At 40.3% G+C, this 10,973-nt stretch overlaps 1 protein-coding gene across 1 annotated transcript in view; it reads right to left on the bottom strand.

Moving 5' to 3' along the window:
• narf.S (nuclear prelamin A recognition factor S homeolog) overlaps positions 1-10,973 on the bottom strand; it is a 71,916-nt gene that overhangs the window by 49,260 nt on the left and 11,683 nt on the right. The gene's annotated exons all lie outside the window — the stretch shown is intronic.

Consider the following 10,973-nt stretch of genomic DNA (forward strand, 5'->3'; position numbering starts at 1 on the left):
TAAGAAGGATTATGAGCTTAACCGAGTATACGACTGGAATTTTCGTAACAAGACCTTTATGACTCAGAATAAATATTTTCAAGGAAACCCTTTAAGGTTAACAGGAAACCTGAGAAGAGAGTACGATTTAAGGATACAGATAACCAAGCATCAGGCAGCTCGGCCTCCTCTCCCTCTTTTTTACATACAGAGGGGGATTTTTCCAGAGGTCAAATAGAAGACTACATGAGAGAAAGGCCTTACAGGTGAACACCATTCCACAGAGATCGGGTCAAAACACGAAGCCAGGCGGAAGCCATGTATTCAGGAGACCAGGAATGGACTTGGAGGGGGAGCAGAGACCGGGGATACAGCAGGCACTATTGAAATCTGGCAATAATGGAGAGAGTAGGGGTAAAATATATGACCCCACATGCAATGTCATCAATTTATCCAAACATGTTCTAACTGATGCTGAACTAAAAGTATTGAGTCTAGGATTGAACTTTGTCTCTGATAAAGACCTACATGACATTATTTTGAACATCAACAAGTTTGTTCGTAAACTTACCGTAGTAAGACACTATAATTCTATAACAAAGGAGTCGGGGAGCCCCGTTGACACTGATGGGAATCAGGACATGTCATCTAGTATTGATAATGAGGCCCACTTCGTTAATTGTGTAGATTGGTCAAATTTTACTTTTGAGGATGTACGCGCGATTAACATGATGCAGGATCTTCAGTCCGACTCTAAACTGTAGGATAATGTGTTTCTTCCCATTATACATAGAGGATTAAGAGAGAGGTCCGAGTTTTACCCAATAGAGAGTAGGGGTTCGTATATTGATTTGTTTCAGAAACTGGTCACGTTAGACTTATGTAAACTTGATAGAAAAGGTAACCCCCTTGTTACTATTGGGAATTTGAATAATCAAGGCATTACTAGACCTCACCTCTAATAAATCCATTGTTATAAAAAATGCAGACAGGGGAGGCTCTTTAGTGATATTGGATGCAGAATATTATTTTTCCAAGTCTCTTCGACAGCTTCAGGATAATATTACCTACCGGGTTGTAGAACTAGAACCCACTACTGAGTTTCGTACCCGGTTGTTAAGTTTATTTGATCGGGCTCAATTCCATTTGATTCTGAATGATAAAGAGTGTACCTATCTGAACAGAGTGAATCCCCACGTTCCAATTATTCACTGGTTACCTAAGGTTCATAAAAGTCTAGATGAGGTGCGGGGCAGACCAATTGTATCTGGCATTGGCTCCCTAAATGAACCTTTATCTGAATATGTTGATTGTCTGTTGCTGTCCATGGTGTTAAGTTTATTAAGTTATCTGAGGGATAGCATAGATCTATGCTATAGTCTATAGATCTAATAGTCTATTAAGCAGGATAGGGGCATATTAGCAGTCAGATTTTGGTTAAAACATTTCGGGTTATATGTGGATATACAAAATGAATTTTTGATCCAGGCTTTACTTTATCTAGTACTATTTATTTCATGTTTAATAATGTATATTATTTAGAGAAGAAGGCAGCCGCAATGGGAGCACGATTTGCACCCTCGTATGCGAATCTCTTTATGGGGCTATGGCAGGGGTGCCCAGACTTTGTTACCCTGGGATCTACTCTCGACACCTGGCCCCATCAGGAGCTCTACCTTGATGAAAATATTGGCCGTCTAATGTACGGCACAAGAACAAGTATCCCAAGGCCATAAAATGGTTATAATAAAAGGTAGTAGAGCATACTAAAAGTAAATTTTAAGGTGAACAACCTTATCAAAGGAACATTGACTGTTTCTTAATTCTTTTACTTAATCCCTCTATAAATTTTAGTTAAAACTACTCGTCAAGCCTCCTGTATTTTTCATTAATCTCCTATATTTATGTACTTGGGTGGAGCAAAGGGGCTTTGATGGGGTATACGGAGTTGTGTTTTGGCCATAATTGTATGGGGTTTGGCAGAACAGGGCATGGCTGGGGACTAAACCAAAACTTCCAGAAACTTGGTCTGAGGCATTTGAAATTTCTATCAAGCATATAGGCATCAACTACAAAGAGCTATATTTTAGCTATTTGTATTTGTTTAAGAAATAACCTTGTGGGATTATGTTGCATTGTAGGATGACATTTACCCGCAAGGCCAATCCAGTTTGCCCCCGTATAATTACTACATACTCAAAGGACACCCCCCTTTTACAAAGAATAATACAATAACATTGGGGTGTTTTGAGACATGACCTGGCTTTGAAAACAATATTATCCCCTCGACCGTGCTTTACTTTTAAGAAGGGTCCGTGGCGAAACTACCGGGGGAGCAGGGCCCGCACCCCCTCAGGCCCCCCCGGCAGCGCCGCACGCCACTGAGATCAACCCGTACTGAGGGGGGCGGGGCCCAGCGGCGCATCACGCACCAGGGCCTGCCCCCCTCTAGGAACACTGCTGAGAAGGGTAAAAGCCTGGGTTCACAACTATCCCCTAGTTTATTTTTGGATTGTAAAGAAACTAGGAACTCTTACTGGTTAAATGTAATGCTACAGATGTGGTAGGTCGCACTGTCATGCGTGTAACCTCATGAAATCTTCTAAGGAATTTGGCTCTAGGGATAGCTCTCGTACATATAAGATGAAATTTTATGCCATTTGCAGTACAAAATGGGTAATATATCTAATTACTTGTGTTTGTGGGATCCAATATGTGGGTAAAACGATCAGACCGGTGAGAAAACGTATTTCTGAGCACATGAGCTGTGTCTCTAGGGGGGATAAGAGCTCAGCAGTTGCCAAACATTTGATAGAAAAACCCCCCTGGGGTTAGGAAAGGAAACCTTGAAAATCCCTCTTGAAGAGGGAAGCATTTTGGATGTACACGCTTGGCACAGTTACCCTGGGAGGGCTTCATGGAGATTGGGAAATTAATTGCATTATTGATTAATTTGGGGGTACCCTTTGTATTTATAATATAATAATGAATTTATCAACGTTTTTTTTTTTTAGGCTTATTTTATGAAAGTGGCCATTTATGCATTAACTTGATGTTTTTCCTTATATTCTCCTCTTTATACATGCTCTTTCCATGTTTGCCCATTACTTTCAATCCACATTGAGGATACTGTATATTGTCATGTACATATATATTTATATTTTTTCTGGCTTGCCTGGATTTCTTACCTATATGTATTTATATTGTATTTATAGCAATATTTATAACTCCATTTAGTATGTTTAAAATTGTTCACTGCCGCAATAAATATTGCTGTTTTATTACATATTAATTAGGGTATGGTACAACGATAATAATTAATTTTACGATATCCACAGTATTTATCATGACTACTATCGCTTTATGTGACTGTGTATAACAGCCTTTAGACCAATCCTTTTATATATGTGACTATAAAGGTGTTATTTCGGCAGAGGGCGCACTGGCTTCTGAGGAAGTGACTAGCACAGTCACGAAACGCATTAAGCCTTGATCTCCACTGCCTGCTTTATTTGTCTGTCCTCATGCAATGATTTTATTGGAAAATTCTGAATAAATTTGGATTTTTATATACTTACATGTCCTGCAATATGGTGAACCATTAGGTGCATTTTTGATGATTGATGGGGTTCTTACAACACCTGGTCCACATTATAAGGTTTCATAACAAAATGTATAAAACATATTTCACATCTTATGTACATTTCCTGCATTTCTTCCTTTTAAGTACTGAGCAATCTATCGGGTGCCCAGAAACGTCTTTTCTTATAAAGCAGGTTTGAAAATTGCAAGTGACATTGCATTCACTAATGAGGTATGAGGTATTGTTTAATTCTACACTGAGCACTTCAACCATGGGAATTTTACTGAATTACAGTGGAACCTGAAATTGTATTCTTAATTACTGGTCTTAATCAGTGAAATTGTCAATTTAATTCATAAGACAACAGAATATCCCTAGACACGGTAGTTATTTGGGTCCCCATTCCACTGCTAATGTAGTGTCTCTCCGTAAGAGCTAAACTACATGTAACTCTAGATCAACATTCTCAGGGGTGATCCAGGCCATTTTGTTCTGCCGCCCCTCCCCACGGCACTCACCTTTTCAGCAGCGGAGGGGGTCGGGGGGTCCATGTCACTAGTGCAAAGAGCGCAGTTGCACTCGCTGCACTAAAGGAGCAGAATTTCCTGGTTGAAAAATGGGAATTTGGCTCTTAAACTTACCAGGAGAAGCTAATTTGCTGCCCCTGGCAACCAGTGGGTGTTGCCGCCTGAGACAAGTTTCTCAACTTGCCTGAGCGCCCCTGAACATTCTACATTAACTGTGATTTTTGTTATAGGGAAATTGTAGATTGCCGTGTTGAAAAATGATAGACAGAATAACCTTTATGAATTTATTTGCTGAACCTTAAAAAACCTGGTTGAAACTTTTCAAGTAAAGGCATTATAAAAGCAAAACTATGCTATTAAAAATGTACAAATGACAAGGAATATTATTAAGCTTTATTGGCAGGCAGAGAATGGAGGCTAGTACTTCCAAAGACAATACCAGCTGACCACCCAATATATAGTGCAAGTATGGGACCTGCTATCCAGAATGCTCAGGACCTGGGGTTTTCCAGATAAGGGTTCTTTCTGTGGATCTCCATACCTTAAGTCTACTAAAAGAATTATTTAAACTTTAAAAACAAACTCTACCCCCCTACCCTACATAGAACCCCTTAGCATTTCGTTATTTCCAATACTGCATCACTATTGGATTAATCATTATTTTGACTCAGGGTTGAATGCTTTGATTTTTTTTCCCTTTTAATACGCTCTCCCAATTTCTTAAAAAAAGCAGCTAAAAATGTATATTGCATCTATAGCTGGATGTATGTTGTGTTTGTGCAGAAACATAAATGTCTCCCACTTGTGGCTGACACTGCTCACTGCTAATAAAATACAATTAAGCTTATGACTAAAACTATAAGTTCATGTTTACACAAAATTGATAGTAGAATTGTCCTCCATTTATAGTCTGCAAGTCAAACACATGAGAAATATTCAATATAGATTCTTCCTGTCTTAAGCTAATCACACATTACCTAAGGAAGGAATATTGGCACTTTTGATGATGTTATATTAAAGGTCATAATTGATGTTGTTAAAGGACCAGTAACATCAAATTTTTTGAAAAAAAAGATTTCCTTAGTACACAATGAATAAATAACACAAAGACAAATTATACTTTAAAATTGCAAAGTCTTTATTAAGAAATAACTCAGCTTCCGCTCCTCTTTGGAAAAGGGGACAGGGCGACCATCCATCCAGTGGCGCTCGATTTCTCCTCCCTGGCTCTCTGCTGCTTGATCCTGCTGGCCACTGACTGATGCTCCAAACTGGCAAAGTTTTCCCCGATGTGCCCCAAGCCTGAGTGCAGGGCCCTCACCCCCACAGCACGGGGCCAACTTCACCGTTGCCTCCCACTCCTGCACTGCCACATACCAGGGAAGAGCTCCGGAGCCGGGGGAGACAAACCTCGCTTCCCCAGAGTCTTCTTCCACACTGTATTGCGCCCGCTCCACTCTCACACTGCTAAAAGCTGCTGCTGTATTAGAGGCGCATCTGTGTTTCACTCTGTGTTACTATCACATCTGTGCCAGGGAGTGTGACACTATACACAGTGTGATTGTGACACTAAAAGTGTGTGTCTTCTGTGGGCTCCGGGTCACTACTCCATATCGTTCTAGTCTATAATATAGATAATGGGGCCCCCAGGCACTGTGATCTGCCGCAGGTAGTTGGGTCCCCGGGTGAGCAACATAAACCGCTCCGGCCCACCCTCTCCCGTGACAGGGGAAAGAGAAGGACTGTGTGAGGAGAAAGAGTCTCCGCTCTAATCCCACCCGCGCCTGTTAAATCATTTCCCACTGTCAGTGTCTGGCTCTGAGCTGCCCCAGCTGGAAATTACTGTCCGTGCACAAAGAAGGGGAAAATGACTTCAAATGTCTCGCATTCTGCTCTCTCCTACCCAGGAATCCCTAATTCTCTGTGTATGTGTCACTGCAGCCTGCACTGCCTTCCACAGCGTTCTGTCAGGTCCCCATGAAATACACATCCCATAATATTATCCTGCCCAAGGGCCTGGACTCCAAGTCTTGCGCTACACTCACCTCATTCCTGCTTCTGCCACATTCATTATTCTCTATGTATGTGTCTATCAGCTGTGTACAGCTGTCTATCAGTCTATAGAGAATAATGAATTGTTTCATGTTTAGCCTATGAGTAAGTGTCCCTGGTAGACACGAAACGTGTCAGGGCTGTTTTCTTAATTATGGAAAATAAAATATAAGCTTTTTTAACTCTTTTACAACTTGACTCCAGCTTTACTACTTCGTGGGTCCAGGCTTGTGCCAGTCTCTTTTGAAGTTTTTCTGGTGTTTGACTCCTCTTGCTGAAGGTCTGGGGCATGCGCAGCCGGGCCCAACGGTTACAGCCGTAAGCTCATATAAAACCTTCTGAAATGCAGTAGATACTGGTTAAACAATTTGTTTATTTTGTATATTTTCAGCCACTTAGAACACCCCGATTTGCTGCTGCCACTCTTACCGCTTTGACGCTGAACTCACCAAACTTCAATCACATAATCATGGGGTCTCCCCTCGAAAGAAACAGTGACCCAAAGTGGGAGGAGCCAACAACAGCCAATCCAATTTCACCCATTAACTTTAATGGAGAAATTTAAACTGCTGCCAGTGTTACATCTTTGAAGCTACACTCGCAAAACTGGAATCACATAGTCATGGGGTCAACCTGAATGAAAAGATTATTTTTGTTGGATGCCCCAAAGTGGGTGGAGCTATAAACAGCAATTCAGATTTCACCCATTAACTTTCAATGGGGGAATTGAACCTGCTGCCATTTTTACAGTATTAACACCAGGGTCCCCAAACTATTCACGGTTGGTCACTGGTGGACTGCAGGTCAAGGTTAGTAAAAGTGGACAAAGCCACTAACAGCCAATCAGATTTCATCCATTGAATTTCCTTGTTTTACATTTAAAACACTCCCATTCTCACATTATTTGTGCCTGGGTTCCAAAACTTTGCACAGTCACTCACTGGGTGACTACGGTTTCAAGGTTAGAAAAGTGGGCGGAGCCAACAACTGCCAATCAGATCTAACCTATAGACTTTCATTGGTTTAAATTTAAACTCCTACCATTCTTTAAATATTAATGCAAACTTTGCATGTTTTTCAAACCAACCTGAAGTTCCCTTTCTAGTTGTTATTGCTGCTTTTTATTACTCATGTTTCCATTCAGGCCATCTCCTGTTCATATTCCAGTGTCTTATTCAAATCAGTGCATGGTTGCTATGGTAGTTTTGACCCTAGCAACCAGATTACTGAAATTGCAAACTGGAGGTTGCTAAATAAAAAGCTAAATAAAAAGCTAAATAACTCAAGAAACAAGAAATACTAAAAACTCAAAACCAATTGCAGATTGTCTCAGAATATCACTCTCTAAATCATACTAAAAGTTAAAGGTGAAAAACCCCTTTAACTACTGTAATAATCAACCCACCCCTAATATGAAGCTAGTAATGAAAGAGAGGCAAGAAAAGTAGAGTGCTGTGTTTTGACCGTTCATTATCACAATTTGACACTTGCTTTGAGGTCAGCAAATTATTTTTATACATATTTGTTGTGAATACCATTAATAAGCTCCAAACACAGATTGGTCCAGATTGATTTCAATTAATTTATATAACTTGAATTTAATAGTGAATGGTTGTATAAATATTTTGGTAGAATCAGAGGAAGAAGTTCATGAAGGCTTTTATATTAAACCTGCAGATTAGCAGCTGTTTCTTGTAGTTGCCTAGAAATTGATTCTGTTTAACTGGCTCAATGAAATACTAAGAAAACAGGTAGTAAAAATGTCCCAAAAATAGAGTAGGAAACACTCTATCCACGGCACATGCTATCAATGACAAACCAATCAGAAATGCTCTATTTGGTTCCACTCCCTATAAGCAGAGTGCAGCAATGACGGAATTGGTCCTTCCTAAAGAGCTGCTTTTCATCAGGAAAGACTGATTTTACTCTACTGTGCAGGCAGAAGTCTAAATCTGGGAAAAAGGTTGCGGCATATATAGAAAGTTAAACTTGTCAATTCAGAGAAAAACTTACAGATTGTCATAAAACAGGGGTACTTCAAGTTTTGCCACTCCTAATGAGTTTAGGTTTAATTTTCCTGTAATAATTGCCCTACAATTAGGGTTCAATCCCACCTGGAAATACCTTGATCCTTCAATCCTATCCCCTCATCCTCCAAAACTCTGACCCTAACCAGCCTCCCACCTTATGTAGGAAGCCCAGTCCCTTTTGTTGGCAGTCCAAGTCTCCTGCTGGTATATGCTTACTTAAGTGCTTCAATCTGTTATTGCGCCAAAAGACAACTTTACATTATATTAAAGTGTGGGAACTGAATAATTTTGCAAACTGTATATTTCCTTTTTTTCTACATAGATTCAGTTAAAATAAAAATAGCTTAGAAAACAAAATGTAAGCGTAAGATTAGTTTTTCAGTAAAATGAAGAATTGTTCAATAGTCTAAATACTAAATATACTCCACAATCACTATCACAGCCTCATAAATGGTTGAATTGGCACATGGTTACCCATGTGAGCAGTAACGCCACGTCAAGGCTTCAACTCTTGTTACTGTCCATTTATTGCAGCAAATGGCTCACCCTATAATTTGCTGCAATAGTTCCCTAGCTGGTCCAGCACTGAGTGACAAACCGTCATGGGACCTTTCCTGCTCAGTAATGACTGAGAGGCACAAGCTAAATATTCCCACATACACATATTGGATTTCATTCAAACATACGCTAGCTAATTTTATTTGTTGGAGAAAATCAGCTGGCGATCATAGGCATAAGGAGGATGAAATCCTCACTGATTTGCTGACCATATGACTTGCTGCAATGATTCCCTATTTAGTCCCTAAAGCTCTTCACTGGGATTTTTTAAGTTCACATTCAGACACAAAACTGACTTTCATCACACATACATTGACTATTTTGTAAAATCACATTCAGACGCATAGAGCACGTGGGATTTATACCTCTGCTGTTTGGCTAACCATATGGTTTGCTGCAATACTCCCCTAACAAGTAAGGATTTTAGATTTTAAATACTGGTGAATGACTAATGATGTCCCTATTTAGCTGATCAAATTATTCAAACTTGGGGGTACAAAACAGGTGGTGACTAGGCAGCGTTTTGGTTAATCAAGCTCTTCCCTGCATTTTATGCCAGACACAGCCCTCAATATCTTGGGTTTGTTTTTACAATGCTCATACGTCTCACAAAGCCATACAACATACATGCATATTAAAGCAAATCACATAGTGAGCTATTGGTATATTAAAGTTAATATAATTGCTGTGGTTTGCTGGAATAGTCCCTAATCCTAGATTCATATGTAGCCAATTGCCGGCTTGAAAAAGCCAGCACTGAACCCCCTCCTGTTTGATTCAGTTTAGTACCCCTTTTGTTTTTAGGAGATTTTGTTTTAGTTGGTTTAATTTATATTCTAATGGTGATTTTAATTATCTTATGTGCACTGACACAGTTACTTAGTAGTGAGGCTAATGCCACACCAGGCTGTGAAAAAGCAGATCCGCTCCCATTTGCTCCATGGTGTAAGTGCATTGATACACACGGAGTGGATTTTGGTGCAGAGAAGCATAAATATACATTTTCACACCAAAATCTGTTCCATGACTGTCAGTGCACTTATACCATGGAGTGAATGGGAGCTTTCTCAGCCAGGTGTGGCACTGATCTTTTGGTTGAAAAAAGGTGTCCAAATTCAACCTTTTGCTGAAACAAATCCTACCTAATTTTTAGATGATCCAGAGGAAGGCAAAAAAACCCCGTCTGAAGCAGCTTCTAATTTGCTTCAGAAGGGGGAAAAAATTCCTTCCTGACTCCAAAATGGCAATCGGTATAATCCCTGGATCAATGGTTTCCTAATTCTACTAAAACCAGTAGCTTTGTACAGTAAGTACAATGCTACCTTCAGGGCATATGGGTTGGTTCAGTATTAGCATACATTTGGGAAAGTACCAGGTTATAAAAATATCCTGGCACTGGTAACTGATTCATTGAACAGGAGAACAGTAAGGATGATACACACAGGGGCATGTGAAGGTGCTTCTAATCCAATTTCACCTGCAGTACAGTCAGCAGCTGCTGCGCTATTAATGCAAGCTCTACAAATACAGTGACCTCTGAACTGGCTATGGACTGCAAGTAAAATGACTCTAGACGCACCTAGAAATACTAGTGGATAATAGTAAGAAATATATCTCAGTGTTCTCCTGTTCAACAAATGGGTGAGCATTTCAAATGACTAAACTGACTTACACTCAATCACACACACAAATACATAGAGCACACACACTCACAGAGAAGAGTTGGGAGAGAAGTTGGGGAGAGGACAAAGAGGGCATGGGTATGGGAAGTGCTAGGTTTAAGGTATGGAAGAAAACCTGGAGGGATTAAAAGTGGATGGTAAAGAAGCTGGGAATAGGGAAAGGGATTGAGAGAAATGTAAATAAGGAAATCAGGGGAAAGGGAAAAGGAGGACACAGTATAGAGGAAGTAGACCTGTGCCCCCCGCGGCCGCAGGGTCTGCTTTCTTTATAGTTATGCCATGTAAGGAAATAAGGGAGAAAAAGAAGTTTGGGGTGTTGTTTAGAGATTAGGAAGAAGGGAAATCAAGGGTAAGGGAGCAGAAGGGAGAAAGTACAGAGGAAGTAGACCTGGGCCCCCCGCGGCCAGGGGGTCTGCTTCCTTCATAGTTACACCACTGCTTAGAAAAGGGGTTACACAGGTAAGGGAATAAGAGGAAGGCAGATGTTTGGGGTATTGTGAAGTGATTATGAATGAAGGAAATCAGAGGAAAGGGAGTAGGAGGAGACAATATAGAGGAAGTA

Source organism: Xenopus laevis, chromosome 9_10S (genome assembly GCF_017654675.1).
Source record: "Xenopus laevis strain J_2021 chromosome 9_10S, Xenopus_laevis_v10.1, whole genome shotgun sequence".
Classification (NCBI taxonomy): Eukaryota; Metazoa; Chordata; class Amphibia; order Anura; family Pipidae; genus Xenopus; species Xenopus laevis.